The sequence below is a fragment of the Schistocerca gregaria genome, chromosome 2 (genome assembly GCF_023897955.1).
Source record: "Schistocerca gregaria isolate iqSchGreg1 chromosome 2, iqSchGreg1.2, whole genome shotgun sequence".
NCBI lineage: Eukaryota > Metazoa > Arthropoda > Insecta > Orthoptera > Acrididae > Schistocerca > Schistocerca gregaria.
Genome location: NC_064921.1, coordinates 149,524,622 through 149,546,993, shown reverse-complemented (window position 1 = coordinate 149,546,993; position 22,372 = coordinate 149,524,622). Strand labels below are relative to the sequence as shown.

General features: G+C 43.7%; 1 protein-coding gene and 1 non-coding gene across 2 annotated transcripts in view; one reads left to right on the top strand and one right to left on the bottom strand.

The window, feature by feature from the left end:
• Positions 1-22,372, top strand: part of LOC126336573 (protein spaetzle 3) — a 783,287-nt gene that overhangs the window by 11,797 nt on the left and 749,118 nt on the right. The gene's annotated exons all lie outside the window — the stretch shown is intronic.
• Positions 2,168-2,242, bottom strand: Trnat-ugu (transfer RNA threonine (anticodon UGU)). The gene has a single exon. It is a non-coding gene; the product is annotated as a tRNA-Thr (tRNA).

Sequence of the window (22,372 nt, the reverse complement as noted above, 5' to 3'; positions counted from 1 at the left end):
CAACAGAGATGTCCAGTTGAGCAGAAGATGTGTGATCGTGACCCGTCAATCACCTCGAATGAGAGTGTCTGCACGTTCCAGCAAACAGGACTCACACCTATGTGCAGCCGGCCGGCACGCTGGCGATCGGACAGGTTTGCGAAGTCTTGTTGCGATGATCACAGACGCCTCGCCCAGCGACTCATCGTGCTTTTGTGTACTTCCAGGTGTCCGTAGACATTCTGCAAGGGCCTATGAATACCTACGATGCTCAGTGACAGATACCTGCTTGGAACGCATCACCGTTACAGGAGCCATTTTGAAGGTTACATTTAGCGCCGCCACGGACCGGAACTTCACGAAACTACAGGGGCTGAAGCAGAGTATTCCACGATGTCCCACAACATATTCCGCATATTTTGAACAGAAACTACCAAGGAAAAAAAGTATTGTGTTACTTACAGAACGCCCCTCGTAATTCATGACTGCTGGTTCATGAGTCCCAGATCCGATAACCAGTAACAGCTGCCGTTTTTATGTAGCAGAGTGAATAGGTATGGAACACGACAGTCTCTTGGGGTAATAGAGAGTTTAGGGAAAGAGGTAATAGCCGAGTGGTTCTAGGCGCCTCAGCCCAGAACCGTGTGACTACTACGGTCGCAGGTTCGAACCCTTCCTCGGGCATGGATGTGTGTGATGTCCTTAGGTTAGTTAGGTTTAAGTAGTTCTAAGCTCTACGAGACTGATGATCTCAGATCTTAAGTCCCGTAGTACTCAGAGCCATTTGAACCATTTGAAAGAGTAATGTTGAAACTGACACATGGACCGTCGAAGACTTGCCATAGTAAGTAACCAACACATCATATTTGTCGAAAGACGAAGTTTAATATTACGTATATGGACTGAAGCGGCGAGTGAAAATTTGTACCAAGGCTGGAAATCGTTAGCCACTAAACCATCTTGGCACAGTGGTTCACACAACTGCACCCATTACCCTGCCACGCCTCCCCCCTCGAACCAAATTCCCCATTACACACGAACGGAACTGACACTGGTGACTTCGCTGTTTGGTCGACTCCCCCTAATCAAGCAATGAACGAGGCTCTCTATGCTCTGGAATAGAACCTCAGAATCGAATGTAAGTGGGGGATCCAGCCTAAAATCCAAGTTCAGGTACTTGCACGAAATGAAATGACACAATTTAATAGAAGGAAATTTTCACTCTGCAGCGGAGTGTCCGCTGATCCTGGCAGGTCTCGGGATCTTTGCCTTTAACAGGCAAGTGCTCTATCGTCTGAGCTACCCAATCACGACTCACGCTCCGTCGTCACACCTTTAATACTGCCAGTATCTTGTCTCATACCTTCCAATATCCACAGAAGCTCTCATGAGAACCTTGCAGAACTAGCACTCCTGGAAGAAAGCATATTGCGGAGACGTGGCTTAGCCAGAGTGAAATTTTTACCCTGCAGCGGAGTGTGCGCTATCGTCTGGATACATCCTCCAGGCTGTGGCTAGGGAGACGAGATACTGGCTGTGAGGACGCGGCGTGAACCGTGCTTGGGTACAGCACTTGTCCGCGAAAGGCAAAGGTCCCGAGTTCGTGTCTCGGTCCGACACACAGTTTTAATCTGCCATGAAGTTTCGCAACTTAATATACTTTACTGGTCTCATACAGCTATAGTTTTACCTATAGCTGATAATTAATTGAACCCTCAGCTGCCGACAAGTGTTGTTGACATACCTCGATGGGGACAGCTGAAAATGTGTGCCCCGACCGGGACTCGAACCCGGGATCTCCTGCTTACATTGCAGACGCTCTATCCCTCTGAGCCACCGAGGACACAGATGAATAGCTCGATTGCAGGGACTTATCCCTTGCACGCTTCCTGTGAGACCCACAATCTACATTAGTAATGTTCCTAATAGATATTTGCTCATCCACTCATGACTCGAGTCAACTAAGGTGACGATTCCGTAAGAGTTTGGGCAACCGGTGCGCATTCGCACAGACGAAGGTCAGTGGCCGGGTAGCCACTTAACTATATATGAAGATAGTAACTGTTCTCCAAAGAACAGGTACCACTGAAGACCGTGCAGCTTCTCTAGAATAAATGATAATTAACTGAAACCCTCAGCTGCCGACAAGTATTGTTGATATACCTTGATGGGGTCAGCTGAAAATGTGTGCCCCGACCGGGACTCGAACCCGGGATCTCCTGCTTACATGGCAGACGCTCTATCCATCTGAGCCACCTAGGGCACAGATGAGTAGCACGACTGCTGGGACTTATCCCTTGCACGCTTCCCGTGAGATCCACGTTCCCAGCTGTCCACAATCTACAGCAGGAGATCCCGGGTTCGAGTCCCGGTCGGGGCACACAGTTTCAGCTGTCCCCATCGACGTATGTCATTAACACTCGTCGGTAGCTCAGGGTTTCAATTAATTATAATTTATTATACAGAAGCTGCACGGTCATCAATGGTATCTGTTCTTTCGAGAACAGTTACTATCTTCATTTATGTATAGCGACTGAAAATTTGTACCAAGACAGAGAATCGAACCTGGGTCTTCTGCTTGCTAGGCACTTGCTGGCCTCTAAGCCACCTTAGCACAGCTGTTCACATTACCCTGACACGCCTCGCTCCTCGATCCAAAATCTCTCTGGCGCCCCAGTCTACTTTCTCTAAGCTTCTCTACTACCCCGGTCTATATACATAAAATCATATGTGCACCAGATCAGTAAAGTCTTTGAAATTGTGTCAGTTCATTTGACAAAGTTTAATGTGATAATTATGATTAGTGTTCAGTGGGCAATGAATAGGCATCGCACATACCCGTTTATCGGTTGTAGTGTTTGCCGCATTCAAGAACTAACTTTTTACTTAGAGAATCTGACGTGACGGTAACAACACTATACACTGCTGGTTACTGAGTTTAGAAAAACAGAAACACGCCTTGATGGGCACTACTACCCCCAGTCGTGCAGCGCTCTTTGTCAGCATGAACGGTGTGTGTGTATAGACATGGGTCCACCTCGAACCTTGCATTCACGCCGCCCTAAAAGACCACCCATTCGTATGAAGAAAAATAAAGAGAAATACTGATGGGCACTATGCTCTACGGCAGCGCTGTAGCAGCGCAGCGTCGTGAACGGTACAACGACATAATGACCTGATGATGGGAACTTCATCATCAAATGAGCCGCAATGTACTGTCCAATAACGCGGTGGTTCAAATGGTTCAAATGGATCTGAGCACTATGGGACTTAACATCTGAGGTCATCAGTCCCCTAGAACTTAGAACTACTTAAAACTAACTAACCTAAGGACAACACACACATCCATGCCCGAGGCAGGATTCGCACCTGCGACCGTAGAGGTCTCGCGGTTCCAGACAATAACGCGGTGGCTGAATGCGGACATTTAGGGTTTCTTTTGCATAACGTGTTATCTTTATAGCACTGATAATAGCGCTACTTGGATTCTCAAATACGTTTTCTCATGTTAGCAGCGCAGCACTTCTGCAACGTGTTCATACAGTGGAATTGCAATTGTGGTTGCTTGATTGTATCGTTACTATGCACTACTTGACTCTTTGTCATTATTACCACTGTGGACAACATACCACACATGGTGTCTACACTACTGGCTGGGAACGTACGTGGGGAGAGTAATTACGTATTCTTCTGCAGTGTAGTTCCACTACAGCTGTGACGGGAACCAACGACTTTATCGCAAGTTCACAAGTGTACTTGACAGATGTTCGCCATCCATAGCGTGAGCGTGATAGCTTTCAGCTCCTCATTTGTCGCCTGCACGGGACTTCGATGCAAAATGGAGACATAGTACAACATTACTGATGATGTCAAAAAAATGGTTAAAATGGCTCTGAGCACTACGGGACTTAACATCTGTAGTCATCAGTCCCCTAGAACTTAGAAATACTTAAACCTAACTAACCTAAGGACATCACACACATCCATTCCCGAGTCAGGATTCGAACCTGTGACCGTAACAGTCGCGCGGTTCCGGACTGAGCGCCTAGAACCGCTAGACCACCGCGACCGGCTACTGATGATGTCCATCGTTGCATTATTCATAGCTCGCGCTATTCGTCCAAGAGACTCAGAGGGCCTTAGACACGGGTTCACAGGTAGATGCCGTGTTTCTTCACTTCCGCAAGGCGTTTGACACAGTTCCCTAAGTCGTTTAATGAACAAAGTAAGAGCATACGGACTATCAGATCAATTGTGTGATTGGATTGAGGAGTTCCTAGATAACAGAACGCAGCATGTCATTCTCAATGGAGAGAAGTCTTCCGAAGTAAGAGTGACTTCAGGTGCCTCAGGGGAGTGTCATAGGACCGTTGCTATTCACAATATGCATAAATGACCTGGTGGATGACATCGGAAGTTCACTGAGGCTTTTTGCAGATGATGCTGTGGCGAATCGAGAGGTTGCAACAATGGAAAATTGTACTGAAATGCAGGAGGATCTGCAGCGAATTTACGCATGGTGCACGGAATGGCAATTGAATTTCAATGTAGACAAGTGTAATATGATGCGATAGGTCCCTGATCATTTAGCTACAAAATAGCAGGTCAGCAACTGGAAGCAGTTAATTCCATAAATTATCTGGGAGTACGCATTAGGAGTGATTTAAAATAGAATGATCATATGAAGTTGATCGTCAGTAAAGCAGATGCCAGACTGAGATTCATTGGAAGAATCCTAAGGAAATGCAATCCGACAGCAAAGGAAGTAGGTTACAGTACGCTTGTTCGCCCACTGCTTGAATACTGCTCAGCAGTGTGGGATCCGCACTAGATAGGTTTGATAGAAGAGATAGAGAAGATCCAACGGAGAGCAGCGCGCTTCGTTACAGGATCATTTAGTAATCACGAAAGCGTTACGGAGATGATAGATAAACTCCAGTGGAAGACTCTGCAGGAGAGACGCTCAGTAGCTCGGTACGGGCTTTTGTTGAAGTTTCGAGAACATACCTTCACCGAAGAGTCAAGCAGTATATTGCTCCCTCCTACGTATATCTCGCGAAGAGACCATGAGGATAAAATCAGAGAGATTAGAGCCCACACAGAAGCATACCGACAATCCTTCTTTCCACGTACAATACGAGACTGGAATAGAAGGGAGAACCGATAGAGGTACTCAGGGTACCCTCCGCCACACACCGTCAGGTGGCTTGCGGAGTAAGGATGTAGATGTAGATGTAGATGTAGATGTAGATGTAGATGTAGATGTAGATGTAGATGTAGATGTAGATGTCCTCGAGGTACTGGTATACATCTCGTTGTTCCATGAGTACACTTGTATAGCAAGTTTATCTCCAGAAGTTGTGACTCTTATATTTCTGATATTGATTCAAGGAAATTGCCATACGGTTTCAGTCATACTTTACAGTAATAAAACTACTTTCATTCTTAACGAAATCTGTTACACCCCAGCAATCTTCCACGACAGCAAAAGCCACGTGGTTCTGAAGATATAATTTTTTTTTCTTTTCTCAAACGATGTTTAATAATGGTTAACACGTGACATGCTCTTAGCTCCGTTACCTTGGACGATCAGGTGGATGGACAAGCTTAGTAGAGTAAATGTATTGTACTTTACCAAGACTATTACCGGGTGGCTAAATAAATCTGACCTCGAGATTGCGCACCAAACTCCAATCTTACCATAGTGCAACGGCTGTTCAACGTACTGATAAGGCTTTGCTGCTGCATAATAGCGTGTTGCATGAGTTGACATGGCCAAACGGGCTTTTCCAGGCCTCATCTGAAGATAAAGAAACTGAGGTCCCAAATAGCTCAACACCAGTTCATTCAGAGACAACAACACGTTCAGGGTACACTGGGAGCCTTAACTCCCTCACAGGCCAAGATCTGTAAGGATAAAAATGCAGGTTCTTATGCGCACAGACTTGACAAGACAACCTTTTAATTTGATCTACCAAGACGACCTTTTAATTTCAGTTAGTAGTGCTATCCAGTGTTGTGTGTTTTTGTCGGACTTTTCTGATAACTATTTAATTGCAACTGTGTTTTCTATTGTTCGGACTCGTTCAGAATAGTGTCCTGACGTTCGCTTTGCTCTTTGGTTTATTTTGTCAAGAAATGACGAAAACAATTTGCGGGCTATTTTTATTTTTCCCCCCTCATAGAAGACATCATTTTGCCTCTACGGCTGGTGACGAGCATCCAGCATAACGAGGCTCCACCTCATTACTGAAAACATTTGGAGAATCACGTGTACATATTTCCATCTGCACTGTGTGAATTATGGTTAGATAATCTTCAGCAGAGCATAGCGTCCAGTATCTAACAAAACAAGCACCTACGCGAGACTGACTTGCCACCGTATGCCTATTACGTCATTTCGATGCGGTGTGAGTAGCATGAAGTCAGAATGCCGCTCTCCAGGCGGTTGTCAGCTTCCCACACCATGTAGCCGCTACTTCTCACTCAAGTGGCTTCTCAGCTGGCCTCACGAAGCTGACAGCACTCCATTCCAGTCCTTCCACCAAGGAAAAATTCCTGGCAGTACAGAGAACTGTACCCGACTGTTAGACACGCTGACCTCCAAACTACGAAAGGAGGCCTAGTTCCTCCGTACCCTCGTTAAAATGTCGAAAGCGAATGAAACTTAGGCCTCAGGCCTACAACTTGCCAACTGATTGAATAACAAGGTCGTTTACCTATGACCTCCACAAATTGCTCTGACAAGCAGTGTATTTCTAAGATCCCCAATTGGAACAATCTTGAACATTCTCATACATTATTATCCGCTCTCGAGGTACGTAGGTTCAAAGTTATCCTATTTGTGCACCTAACATACGCACGTAAAATTCGGTGTGAAGTTTGTAAAGTGACGTAAGCATGGAGAAATATGCTGTAAAGTCTCTCTGTTGTCATCTGGGAATCCCTGTGTTAGTACCATGCACATGCAGTTTGTAAAGTGACGTAAGCATGGAGAAATATGCTATAAAGTCTCTCTGTTGTCATCTGGGAATGCCTGTGTTAGTACCAAGCACATGCAAAAATTTGGACTCAAGTGTAAAATTAAGTTTGCGTTATTCCAGCTTCACATAACTGAACCACGTAAATTTTACTCAGCAGTGCATTTCTTTTCGTGAGTTACATGTCCCGCTGTAGGGAAACTGCGGAAGGGAAACTGCGGAAAAAAGCTCCTATCGCAGCACAAAATATGGGAATACGTTCCCGTTTATTTACATGCCTCTATCTGAAAAGTGGGGTACCAGCTGCCTCATCTACCTTCCTCAGACCATTTAAAATTTTTTACATGGGAACATATTCGCGGTCTTTTTAACTTACAACTCACATCTCGCTCCCACAAACTCCCATAAATGCAACTTGTTCACATCCAATGGTCCATCGCCGTAAGTCGCTCGTACACATCCAGTTCTACTTTCCCATTCACACACACTCATTCAGCCTATCTCACTCTCATTACCTCTTTGTGTCTCTCTAACTGTCACTGTCTCCTGAGTCACAGACACTGTCTCCTTCGCTCTGTCCCACTAATACTGTCTCCTCTCATTCTCACTCTCTCCTTGCTCTCCCTTACTGCTGCTATCGCATTCACACCTTCCTTCTGTTGCTGTCTCTTTCGCTGCCACTGTCTCTCTCTTCCTCCTTGTCTTTGTCATAGACTGACTTTCACTATCACAGGCTCTCACCCACTTCCACTTTCTCCTCCTCTTCATTCCTCTCCCACTGGCACTGCCTCCTTGACTGTTTTCTACCACTGTTCTCTCTATGCCTACTATGTTTCACTACCACTGTGTCCCTCTCTTACCTTCACACTGCCATCATCTCGTTCGTTCTTTCTGTACCACAACCACTGTCTTATATCTTCCAGTATTTGTTACTTTTCCTTCTCTTTCCCACCGCCCTATCTCCATGTCTCTCACCGTAAAAAGCGCGATACGTTCGCATGCAAATATATTTGCGAAATTTTTTAAAGATACTGAAGAAGGCAGAATGAGGCAGCTGGTAGCGGCTTGTTAGTAAGATTCTATTAAAACATGAGCATATTAGCCTTTTCTGTGCTCAGATAGAAGCATTTTTTCGCTGGTTCCCTTCTATCACTGCTACAGCAGTGTATGTCACTCACAGGAAATGAGCACTATGGGTCAGTAAAATTTTGATAGTTTGCTTATGTGTAACTGAAATAACGCAAAACGAATTTTACACCTTAGAACGGATTTTACATGCACAAAAACTTTGCATGTGCTTCGGTACAAGAACATGGATTCCCAGAACCCCTTTTATGGTAACGGAGACACTTTGCAGCATATTTCTCCGTACTACGTCACTTCATACACTGCGTTTTCATTTCACACCGGATATTAAGTGCGTATTTTACGTGTACAAGTAAGGTAAATTCGAACTTCCTTACCTCGGGAACGGATAAAGATATCAAGAACATTTTCAAGTTTGTTAGAAATCAGTATCTTGGGAATATATCATACAAATCTCAGTCATTTGCTATACATAGCCATTTTCTAATTCGTGGCTCTAGTTTTTTCTGGTTTTCTCGGGAATGGTGTCTCCATAAGCCCCTTAAGATGCGACATAGACCACACATATGCAAAAAGAACCATACGATTTGCCTTCGAGGAAGAGTGTAATATTCATACTTCGTCCCTGTGCTGTAGGACAGTTACAGCAAGATGATCCTTCTGTGGGATATACAAAAATGATCCGTAGCCCGAGGGCCATCCGAGGGAAAAACTTGACCCTACTCTTCCATCACCATTAGAACCCAATGTATGTATCCTGGAAAAATTCCGTTTTTATGCGCGGCGTTTTGAAACATATTACGTGGTGCACGCTGTCACATGCATACCGATGAATTTAAGCGTTAGACAGTCTTTTCTGAAAGACTGATGTGGATGTAAAACATGGAAGATAAACAGCATACACAATAAAAGCACAGAAACTTACTAAACGTGGTGCTGCAGAAGAATGCTGAAGATACTTTGGTTAGGTCGAATAATCAATGAAGAAATGCTAAATCGAGCTTGTGGGAGAGCATCATTTTGGGCCAACTTGACTAAAAGAAATGTTCGGTTGATAAGACACAAACTCATACATGAAACAATGGTTAATTTGGTAATGGAGGAGAGGTTTAAAAGTTATAGAGGGGGGCTACGACAGCTCAAATGGATGTAGCTTACAGCAATTCTGCAGAGCTGAAGAAACCTGGGAAGAATAACCTCAGACTACCTTTCGTAGTGAAGCTGAGAACAGTCACCTGTGGGCAAAAGCGGCGAATCGTGTCACATAGGAAGGCGGACGTTAGTGGCCAGGTAGTTCCGTCTCCTTGTAAAAAGGTCAGTAGTTACTCGTCCGCCTGGTTTGCGCGAGCTGCGACTGCGTCCTCACGTGACGCAGTCCGCAGTCTTCGACACGCGATCCGAACTGCCTGGTCGTTAACTTCGTTGGCCACCTGTGTCATTATAGTCCAGTACGTATCTAAACGCAAATTTTGGCACCGGGTAGGGATAAAAGTTAACCGCAATTCACTCGCCAAATCCGTATTCATGGCAATATTCGTTCAACGTCATTGCGCTGTACCATCTGGTTCGTTTCGTTATTCTGCTCTCGTCTTGCATTGCTTACGTGGATTTTCTGATGTCATGCTGAATTACTGCATTACAATGAGCAGTTTTCTTTCTTTGAACTACGATGCTTGCTGTCACTTCATTCGAATGCCTGATCATTTCGTATGCGAAACCACGATCGATTCCTTCGTCGAAATATGTCAGCATCTTTAATAAACTCGCTGACATTGGAGATTTACATTTTACATGGTGCAATTTCAGTTTCGAAATCTGCTTTCTAACTAAACCGCTGCCTACCTTGACGTGGTAGCATTTTTATTGTTACTTACGAATTCTGTATTAAAAGATGCTCATTGTTATTTCAAATAGATTTAACCTTAGGCATTGATGCTACTAATCGTCTGATTCTGTTTAATTCTGAACTTAAGTAGTATTAAAATTACCTTCAGCCATATCTAAGAAACATAATGAAGCTACTACTTCAAGAGCAGACAATTCCTCTCTACTGAGTAAGCTTCGTTGAGTGCTATGTAGTCTGAAGTCTGTAAGAGAATATAATGAGTTTTGGCCCATTGATTTAACTATAACTCGCAATGGAATCTGGCTAAGCTACTTCAGGATGACCGTACAGGAATGAATTTCATAAATTATTTGGAAAGACCTCTTCTCAAACAGGACAGATATTCTAGCTAATCACAGGAGATGGGAAGGAGTGCTGGAGGCGAAAAGACTAGCAAGATACACTCCATAAAAATGACATTTATTAACATGAGGTATTCCGTCCTCGAGTTTTAGCAGTCGTTTAACAAAAATAATCTTATTATTATGGTTCCTCACGCGGGTTTATTCCTTAACAATTCTCTGGACATTATCGTGTCAGCAAAGGATCGTGTCATCAGAACAATGGGACACGGATGCTCTTGTGAATGCGTTAACGTTCAAACACTCGCTACACCTGTGAAACGAACTCACTAGAAGATAAGTTCACCAAGCAAAGAAAATGCTAGTAACCTCCATGAACTGCGAGTGGCTGTCGTGAAACCTAACTTGAGGCCGTTCAGTCTGCTCAAGAAGACCTGTAGAGCAAAATGGAGAAATCCTGTCGTGGGTGGATAATGAAAACAAAATGACCTTCCAGCAACTAAGTTCAAAAACCGGTAAAATTTACACTTGTAAAATTTATTCACTTAATACCCTTTGATAACTGAATTTAACCCAGTAGTGCAGTTTGTCATTTTTAATCAATTCTGAGTCTGCAAATGCACGCAGGACATGGCGCCAATATCGATGGTGATGTTGGTTTGTGGGGCGCTTATCATCGAGGTCATCAGCGCCCGTATAAGCTCCCAATCTTTCCAGTTCCAATCTCGACACTTCCCGAATGATGAGATGATGAGAACTACACAAGCACCCAGTCGCTGGTGGAGAAAATCCCCGACCCCTGCCGGGAATCGAACCCGGGACCCCGTGATCCAGAGGTAGCAAAGCTAACCACTATACCACGAGCTGCGAAACGTCAGTATGGGGTATCCACTGGAGTGGACTGCGTGCGTTTGCAGACACAGGGCTGATTAAAAACACCAAAGAAGCAGCATTACCAAATGTCTACTGCAGTGTACAAGTGCACCACATGGTTAATTACTGCACAGGGTACCTAAATTATGAAACGAAACGCCTAACCGGAATCCTATTCAAGATGTTTTATGCTAAGTGCACTCAGAATCATCACATGTTACTCACCACACCAACAGACCACGACTAAGAGATCACAAAACTTCCTAAAACTTCCCAGGCTGTGTGGTCTGGTGCAATGTCCCTGTCTGAGTGGTAGCGGGGGACGCCCAACATCGTAAAAAACTACCCCTCAGCTCAAACGCTTCACTAAATCGGGTGGCTGTGAAAAAAATGCCTTTGCCCGTTACTCGAGCCTCCCACTACTTAACCGGACGTGATTCGAATAAGAGTTCCGTGGAAAGTTACTCGATATGCTTGCTGGCGCGACTGACCAACGGCAAGACGAACTTATAAAAAGAACGGGACTAAATGTTGTCACTGGTCCGGTCACGCAAAATGCCAGCTTTGTAAGTTAAAATTTAACGGACTTTCCCACGCTTCTACAATCAGAAATAATAAAGATCTATTGATTGTACGATCGCGTACGCACTTTCAATCAACCACACATTCATATATCATTGAGATAATCGTGATTCGGTTACGAATAAATCTACCATTGCATATCCACGTCCAACCAGCCACACTTTCACTCATCACAGTCGGTAACTGTGATTATGTTATGGATAATGTGTATCATAAGATGATGATATGAAATAAAATAAAGTTGGTTCCCTATGCAGTTGTTCTCACAGGCATTGCTACCTGGTATGTATGTATTGGAAAAGCACTGAACTACATTGGAAATGAAGTCCCAGGCTTCTCGACAGAGCGTAGAGGAGCGATGCGGGAGAACCCCCCCACCGTACTACACAAGGTCCTAGCGGAGGTGGTTTGCCATTGCCGTCCTCCGACAGTAATGAGGATGAATGATCATAATGAAGACGAAACAACAACGCCCAGTCATCTCCGGCAGGTGAAAATTCCTCACGCCTCCGGGAACCGTACTCGGGACCCCGTACTCGGGAAGCGAGTACGCTCTGCGAGACCACGAAGGACGAACGCTGAACTATCTTGAGTAGGATAATAATTATAGTGATAATTTCACGAAAAGTGCCTGAAACGTACGCCTTTCAATAGTGTCAAATGGAAAGTTTAATCAGCAAACAGTGAATCAAAATTTTTGAACAAAAATAAAATCCGTTTATTACAAATAACTATTAGAATTAAAATGTGGGTATTCAGAATAAATTACAATTTGGTAAAAACAACACGTAGCTTCAAATAGAGGTCAATATTTTTTATTTTATTTTTTTATTTTTAGATATTGGACTGACCTATTGACTTGTACACTACTGGCCATTAAAATTGCTACACCAAGGAGAAATACAGATGATAAACGGGTATTCATTGGACAAATATATTGTACTAGAACTCACATGTGATTACATTTTCACGCAATTTGGGTGCATAGATCCAGAGAAATCAGTACCCAGAACAACCACTTCCGGCCGTAATAACGGCCTTGATACGCCTGGGCATTGAGTCAAACAGAGCTTGGATGGCGTGTAGAGGTACAGATAGATGCCCATGCAGCTTCAATACGATACCATAGTTCATCAACAGTAGTGACTGGCGTATTGTGAAGAGCCAGTTGCTAGGCCACCATTGACCAGACGTTTTCAGTAGGTGAGAGATCTGGGGTATGTGCTGGCCAGGGCAGCAGTCGAACATTCTCTGTATTCAGAAAGGCCCGTACAGGACCTGCAACAAGCGGTCGTGCATTATCATGCTGAAATGTAGGGTTTCGCAGTGAGCGAATGAGGGGTACAGCCACAGGTCGTAGCACATCTGAAATGTAACGTCCACTGTTCAAAGTGCCGTCAATGCGAACAAGAGGTGACCGAGACGTGCAACCAATGGCACCCCATACCATCACGTCGGGTGATACGCCACTATGGCGACGACGAATACACGCTTCAAATGTGCGTTCACCGCGACGTCGCCAAACACGGATGAGACCATCATGATGTAAACAGAACCTAGATTCATCCGAAAAAATGACGTTTTGCCTTTCGTGCGCCCAGGTTCGTCGTTGAGTACACCATACCAGGCGCTCCTGTCTGCGATGCAGCGTCAAGGGTAACCTCAGCCATGGTCTCCGAGCTGATAGTCCATGCTGCTGCACGCGTCGTCGAAGTGTTCGTGCAGATGGTTGTTGTCTTGCAAACGGCCACATCTGTTGACTCAGGGATCGAGACGTGGCTGCACGATCCGTTACAGCCATGCGGATAAGATGCCAGTGATACGAGGTCGTTGGAATCCAGCAGGGCATTCCGTATTACCCTCCTGAAACCACCGATTCCATATTCTGCTAACCGTCACTGGATCTCAACTAACGCGAGCAGCAATGTCGCGATACGATAAACCTTTATCAAAGTCGGAAACGTGATGGTACGCAATTCTCCTCCTTACGCGAAACATCACAACAACGTTTCACAAGGCATCGCCGGTCGACTGCTGTTTGTGTATGAGAAATCGGTTGGGAACTTTCCGCATGTCAGCACGTTGGAAGTGTCGCCACCAGCGTCAACCTTGAATGAATGCTCTGAAAAGCTAATCAGTTGCATATCATAGCATCTTCTTTCTGCCAGTTAAATTTCTTCGTGGTGTAGCAATTTTAATGGCCAGTAGTGTATAATAATTTACCAATAAGGTTTTTCGCATGTCTTATGTGATTTACATTTATTTCGATCATTGGATTCGTGATGACTGGGTGTTGTGCGATGTCCTTAGGTTAGTTAGGTTTAAGTAGTTCTGAGTTCTAGGGGACTGATGACCATAGATGTTAAGTCCCATAGTGCTCGGAGCCATTTGAGCCGATCATTGGTTTCTATAAGTATGAACAAAGTTGGCAGCCAGTCATTAAGCTTCTCTTGTGAGAGGACACGAGAAACGAGACTGTTTAACGAACTATTCACCGTGACATACGTATGCGCGGTCGTTTTTCGAACATACTTTGTATCCTTATGCTCTGACAAGTATCATGGATTTAATGAGTGTGGGCGAGCAGCTTACAGCGTGCTCTTAACCCCTGCCAGAAGATGTCGTATGCGGACTTTTAAAAAGGCAACAAGCAATCTCTGAAAGATAAAATGTAAGAGACATTCCCACGCAAAAGGGCCCCAACTGCAGCAGCAAATTTGTGCTTTTATAGAAAACCGTCCATTTACTGACGGTCGCCTTCACAGTTAGTGCCATCTGAGTGCAGATTCGTCTGCATTTTTCCCTCCGCTGCTCAAAGCGTTCCCGTGAAACTACGCAGAATCTCAGCTGCGTTTGCATTCTGGCGTAGAGCGAGGTCAGGTCTGTCGTAAACCATTCGTCCGCTGCTACCGATTTGATCGTTTTTTATGAAACTTGTCTCACCAGGAGGGCAGAGTTCAAGGTTGAAAAAGAGGTGCGCACTAGTATGAGCATTTTGCCTCTTTTTGGTGGAGGTCTGCTGATCTAAAATATACACAGCTGGCCACTGCAGTTCCAGAACAAAGAAGAACAGCACTAAGGAAATTTTACTTAATTTTTTTATACAGTAAAGTAGGAGCAAAATGCACGGCAAGACAAAAAACGACCTACCACGAAGGAATCATCCGAATGGAAGGGAAAACGGTAGATGTGATGTACCACATGCAGAGAAACAAATAATTATAATTTCATAAAAACTGGATCATTCATGGGAAAGAGCTTCACAAACTGAGCAAGTCAATAACGCGTTGGCCCACCTCTGACCACTTTTCAAGCAGTTATTCAGCTTGGCGTTGATTGATAGAGTTGTTGGGTGTCCTCTTGAGGGATATCGTGCCAAATACTCTTCAATTGGTGCATTAGATCGTCAGAACCCCTATCTGGTTGGAGGACCCTGCCAATAATGCTCCAAACTTTCTCAACAGGGGAGAGATCCGGCGACCTTGCTGTGCAAGCTACGGTTTGGCAAGCACAAAGAAAAGCAGTAGAAACACATGCCGTGCGTGGGCGGCTATTATCCTGCTGAAATGTAAGCCCAGGATAGCTTGCCACGAAGGGCAACAAAACGGGACGTATAATATTGTAGACGTGCCACCGTGCTGTAGGGGACCGTGGATAACGCCAGTTTGCCGGGCGGCAATCAGGCAATCCCCCACTATCAGGGCCGGCCACAGTGGCTGAGCAGTTCTAGGCGCTACAGTCTGGAACCGCGCGACCGCTACGGTCGCAGGTTCGAGTCCTGCCTCGGGTATGGATGTGTGTGATGTCCTTAGGTTAGTTAGGTTTAAGTAGCTCTAAGTTCTAGTGGACTGATGACCTCAGAAGTTAAGTCCCACAGTGCTCAGAGCCATTTGAACCATTTGAACCCACAATCGGGGTCATCTCCAGATACGTCCTAGCTGTTCGTCGGGGCTCGATTCGAAGCGGGACTCATCACTGAAGACAACCCTCCTCCAGTCAATGAGATTCCAGCCCGAAGACGAGTCAGGAGTCCCCTGGACAACACTTGGATACCATACTAACTATCGGCCGCCATACGGTGCGACAAACTTCAGTGGTGATCTTGGATGCCATTTCTCTGCAGTGGGTGTTGCGTTAAAACACGGGTGTATGGGTGAGCAATATCCTGTTGGAAAATACCACATGGGATGATGTTCGGGAATGGCAGCAGAACAGGTCGCTACACGAGTCACGTACAAATTTGCAGTCAGGTTGCGTGGGATAACCACAAGAGTGCTCCTGCTGTCATAAGAAATCCCACTCCAGACCGTGACTCGAGGTGTAAGTCCAGTGTGTCTAGCACGCAGACAAGATGGTCGCAGCCCCTCAATGGCCTTTCAGTTACCAATACATGGTCATCACTGGTACCGAGGCAGAACCACTTTTCATCAGTGAAAACAACATACCTCCACCCTGCACTATAACGAGCTCTCACTTAACACCACTGAAGCTACAAATGACGGTGGTTTGGCGTCAATGGAATGTACGCTACAGAGCATCTGGCTTGGAGCTGTCCTTAAGTAACCGATTTGTAACAATTCATTGTGTCAATGTGGTGCCAACCGCTCCTCAAATTGTTATTGCAGATGGAGTTCGATGCACCAGAGCCATACGCTGAAAACGAAGGTCTTCCCTCTCGGTGACTACATTACTGACAACTCTTTCTGCAGTATCGCACAAGGAACATCCAGATTCTCGTAGCCCTAGAACATGAGCTCGTTTAAACTCAGAGAGTTCAGACAGTTGCGTCTTTGTCGCCTTTGGCGTTTTTGTCGCCTTAAAGGCATTCTTGGCTAAGATCAGTCCTCCACGTCCAGTCTCAAAGGGAACTCGTGCCCGCTGCAGCGTGTATTTAAAGTAAACCTGATTTGCATCCTCATGGTCGCTCTGCTATCGCCACTCATATGCGATTGAGGCGAAATCTGAGGAGATATCATCTTTCAGATGTGGAAACACGCCCACTAATTTTCGTTTATGTGACACAGCTCTTTCTAGGTGATGCGATTTTTTTCCGTCATTGTCTGTCCTCTCGATCATTAATCACGCATGGCGTTGTGTGTGGCCCTCCTGAATCCATCGACTGCGTATTCGTATGGCAGTCTTAGAATGCCGATAAACATGAGCCGACAAACCATGGTCTAAAAAGCCGCGATATTCGTATATACTACCTCGTCCCAAATATGGAAAGCAAAGACCTTGCAATAGAAGACATGTTTTTCTCAGTATCGAAGATGAACAGTTGCTCTTTAGTTAGTCATTTTGAAGTCCGTGTTTACTAAGCATTTTTTTTCTTGTTTTGTTGTAAGGTACAGATCCCCAAAGTTTGTAAACATACGGTGTTTGCTGTGTGGGACTTCCAATGACTTGTTCAGTCCATGTCGCGTCGGGTGAAAGGAGGGCCAACACGGTAGTAGGAGGTATCCCATGACTTTTGTCACCTCAGTGTTTCAGCACTGCAATTCCAGAACAAAGAAGATCAGCACTAAGGAAATTTTACTTAATTTTTTTATACGGTAAAGTAGGAGCAAAATGTACGGCAAGACAAAAAAACGTCCTACCACGAAGGAATCATCCGAATGAAAGGGAAAACGGTAGATGTGATGTACCACATGCAGAGAAACAAATAATTATAATTTCATAAAAACTGGATCATTCATGGGAAAGAGCTTAAAAACTGGATCAGTCATGGGAAAGAGCTTCACAAACTGAGCAAGTCAATAACGCGTTGGCCCACCTCTGGCCACTTTGCAAGCAGTTATTCGGCTTGGCGTTGATTGATAGAGTTGTTGGGTGTCCTCTTGAGGGATATCGTGCCAAATACTCTTCAATTGGTGCATTAGATCGTCAGAATCCCTATTTGGTTGGAGGACCCTGCCCTGAAAAAAATGTGGCGAATCGAAGTCGGCGGTTTCTCGTGGAGTCAGTGCTTAAGGACACTCACCACGTATTGAGGAGGATGGGGGTACAATTCACAGTCGGGCCGTACAAACGGATGCAGTTTTCCACAGAGTACTGAATGTTATTGTCCCTAATAAACTCGTTGTCGGTGGGATGTTAAACCGCAATATTCCGTTTCTTGAGGCGTCACGCATTAGCAGATGTTAACAGACCGACTCAAGTAAAAGTTCTCACGCACACTCACTTAGGCTGTCTCGTTAGCATCTCCCACGAAGTCGTTTCGCGCAAATGAATGAGTTGTTACGAGGCAGGGTGCACATTACGCTCTCACGCCGAGTTTGTTTTCTTCAAGCCTGTCGAAGCACAACGTCCATCTCGTCCCACAGACGCCCACAAACTCCGCGTTCGAGCAATTTTTTCGTGCACAGTGCATTAAGTCGCATCAATTTCCTTACACGTGATGTCACAAATAAATGTTTGCAGCACTAAAAAAATGTAATAATTGTCTCTAGTGGAGACATCGGTTCAAAACTACACCGTCCAGATGAAATCTTTATCGATCTCTCTAATTACTATTTCACGCGATAATGAGTATTGTTAGTTAGAAACACGAACATATTTAACTATCACGGTGTTCTCCTCCCACGTTCGCCGGAGAATAAAGCTGCAAAACCTCCATGAGCAGCACCTGTAAAGGTAGGTTGCTTGTGAATCACGTCGCGTCATTTGCATAAGCTGGATTTATTCGCTTATTGCTTACCACAGTACAGACGAACAGCTTCCACGGAACTCAAAATATGATCCTTAACGACTGTAAGCAACACAAATCAGTTTTAAAAACTCTTTGGTATAGTAAGCCAAACTGTAAAAAATTTCACTTCTGCCATAAGAAGTTTGCCGTGCTTGCATGTTCAGTGAACAGCAAATTCGGTAATGTCACTTGCGGTATTCTGAAATAACCTTTTTCTGTCACTAAAGCTATTTAAATCACTCGATTTTGCACGGACAGTCTTGTTTCCTTGTTCGCCTTCTCACGCTTCACTTTTATTCTTTTTCTTGTTTCTTTATCAGTGTCAGAACGGCGCACTGAGAACACGTATCCCTAATGGAATACAAACGAACCATTGTGTTCCAATTGCGAAGCCAGTAAAGAGGTAAATTTTCCAACCCATGCGAAAAATCTAGACCTCAGACACAGAAAAAAAACGAGCAGCACTTAGTTTTTGTCGCAACTGTAAGGAACAAATTGAGAAAAAGCAATGTTATTATGCAGGTGGTCCAGGTGGTCCAAAGGTTTTTCTTCCGAGAAACGTTCTATATGAGGTAGCGTCATAATTCTGCAAAATGGCCTGCAGCTACACATAAGTTAAAGTAATAGAAGCGTCATCTTAAGGCCCCAAGCGATACACCAAACACACTGTGACTCTATAGATTTCTTATCAATTAAATGATAATTATTACTAATTTTGTGTTTTTCCTCTATGAATAGATAAACGTCTGAGGCTAGAATGTAAATCCACGTCGCAGATTCCAGTAATTCTTTGCGATTGGCTTAAACTTATTTCATGGATTTTCGGAGGTGAGATATGATCTCCGTTGCACCGCTCATTTCCAGGCGTTAGAAGTAATACGAAAACGACAACGAGTCGAATTTTCATTCATCATAGACCTAAGAACCAGTCTCACCAGGTAATTGAGTTCTAACCAAGGAATTATTTCAACGTAGTCACTGATAATCGTCTATGTATCAGTCGGCAATGCAAAAATAATGTCCAAATGGTAATGAGGGTGATATCATTTGAAATATTTCTATCAGTTACGTAGAAGAAACGGTAAATAAAGATTTATGAGGCACTGTTAACTGGTAGATACATTGATAATGCTGATGGACTCTATTCTCACCCTCAACGTTGACACCACTCCTCTACCTGTAAGCTGTAAGCGATTACTTATAACTGTACTGCTGAGGGTAGGCATAATCTTGTATCTGTCTTGTTGGCAAAGTGGAGCGCGATGGAACAGTTGTTCGCGCACTTGAGCAATATTGAAATCTTCATCCGGGTATTCAGATTTACTTTTTCCACGCTTTCCTGAAACCGACAAAATCTACATCTGCTTTGGAAAGCTGATGATGGTGATGGCGATGGTTACATTGGCTTTTAGTTTATTTGTAGTAATTCAAGGGAACTACTCGAGTGAAACAGATGTGTTATCTGGCGTCGCCCAAGGAAGTGATATAGGCACCCGGCTGTTCAAAATCTCTACAAACCTTTTAGGAGATAATCTGAGCAGCCCTCTTAGATCGTAAGCAGACGATGCGGTCGTCTGCCGTTACTAAAGTCGTCAGGAGGTCAACACGAATTACAAAGCGTGAGATCCTCCATATGAGTACTAAAAAATTCATTTAAATTTCGGTTACTCGATAAATCACACCAATTTCATGGTTGTCGATACATCTAAATACCTAGGGATTACAATTACGGGTAAGGTGAACCAAAGACTGTGTTTTATTGGCAGAATACTTGGGAGATGCAAAATATCTACCACAGAGACCGCCTACACTACGCTTATTCGTTTTCATCTGCGGTATTGCTGTGCGATATGGGATCCATACTAGATGGGATTGACGGAGAGCATCGAAAACGTTCAAAGAAGAGTAGCTCGTTTTGTATTATCGCGCAATACAGGAGAGAGTATCACGGACACGATACACGTGTTCGGATGGTAATCATCAATATAATGGCTGCCTTCGTCGTGGCGGGATCTTTCCACGAAATTTCAATCACTAAGTTTCTCCTCCAAGTGCAAAAATATATTGCTGACTGCCGTCTACTGAGGACCAAATGGCCATCATAATAGAGTGAGAGAAATCAGAGCTAGCATGGGAAGATTTAGGTGTTCGTTTTCCCCACGTGGTATTCGAGAGTAGAACAACCGAGAAACAGTCTGAAGGTGGTTCGATGAATCCTCTGCCAAGCACTTCAGAGTAGTCGTGCAGACGTAGACGTAGATGTTCAAGCCGCTCACAACTTGGTTTCGGCGCCATAGCAGAGTATGAAATCAATGATTAGTGAAACGAATAAAGTATTTCCTCTTAAGCAGTCATCTTGGCGCAGTGGCCTATGGACACACATTAAAGAAAGGAAAGACTGTTGACAATGCCGGCCCAGACAGAAATTGCTTACCAATATACAAAACTGTTCAACAACAACAATAATAATAATAATAATAACTACCCATCTTATCCACCGTATCTACATGCACATTCATGGCCTTTCCTAAGGTTTGAGCGAAACGATGATACGACATGACATAAAATCTCTGTATATTAAAGGAAATAACTGACTGACTCACTTACTCACTCATCATCCCCCACCCCAAATCGCTACGGAGAGAAACTTGAACTTATACTATAGGCCTCGCTTAGAAAAGAATTTTTTCGAAATTCCATCCCTAAGAGGCCGAAAAAGGGGATGAAAATGTTTTCGTAAACATGTCGCTATTAAGGCAGTTTTGGGGCTAGAACTACTGATATTGATCTTTGGTTTCTCGGTGAAATAAATATGTGTTTCACCATTTTTGGAAATTTTACCCCTATAGGGGTGAAACAGTAGGTCATCAATTAAAAAAAAATCATAACTAAAAGATTACTAAAGCATTTCTAAAGCTACAGCTACAAAAAATCGTATTTAACTTCTCGGTTAGAAATAAAAGAAAATATTTGTTTGAACGTTTTTTGAAATTTAACCCCAAGGAGTGACAATTTTCGTGAAAAATTTCATTACGAAAGCATTTTTAAAGTTAAATGTATGAAAATTTGAATTTGATTTCTCCGTTAGAAATAAAGAATTACATCTTTCAGAATTTTTTGGGGGGAATTCAGCTCATAGGAGGGTGAAATATGGCCTGACTGATTCACTGACTTATCATCCCCCAGCCCAACCCGCTAGGGATAGTTACTTGAAATTTGGAGAGGGCTTTGATTTTATGTTGTAGGCATTGCTTATGAAAAGGTTCTTTGAAATTTCTCCTCTAAGGGGATGAAAGGATTTTTGAAAATACGTCGCTATAAAGGCAGTTTCGAAGCTAGAACTATACCAAAAGTGGTATTTGGTTTATCAGTTAGAAATACAAAAATAAGTGCTTCAGCATTTTTAGAAAGTTAGGCATAAGGTGGTAAAATAGTGGAGGGGGGGGTGAAGAATTTTATTGAAAACAAATTATTATTGAAATATTGCTAAAGCATCTTTAAACCTTGATGTGTTAAACTGGCACTTGATTGCCGTTTATAAATAAAAGATACTTGTTCCAGTGTTTCTGAAAATGCAGCCCCTAAGGGGGTAAAATAAGGCACGAAAGAGTTTCCAGAAATATTACATTACGAAAGCATTTTTGAAATGAAATCATTAAAAAATTGTAATTGGATTCTCGGTTAGAAATAAAAAAAATACATGTTTCAGTGATTTTTGAAAATCCAAACTTTCAGGGGATGAAACAGACTATAAATATTTTCATGAAAGTATTTCGATATTTTAAAACATTTATAATCCCTTATCTATGAATATTATTTGACTTCTAAAGAAACATGTGTTAGGGGATGAAAGTTTCTAATGAAATATCACTATATGAACTCAAAAGGCAGGATTATCAACGACCTCCGACTCCAGCGCCCAAAATGGTTCAAATGGCTCCAAGCACTATGGGACTAAACATCTGAGGTCATCAGTCCCCTAGAACTTAGAACTACT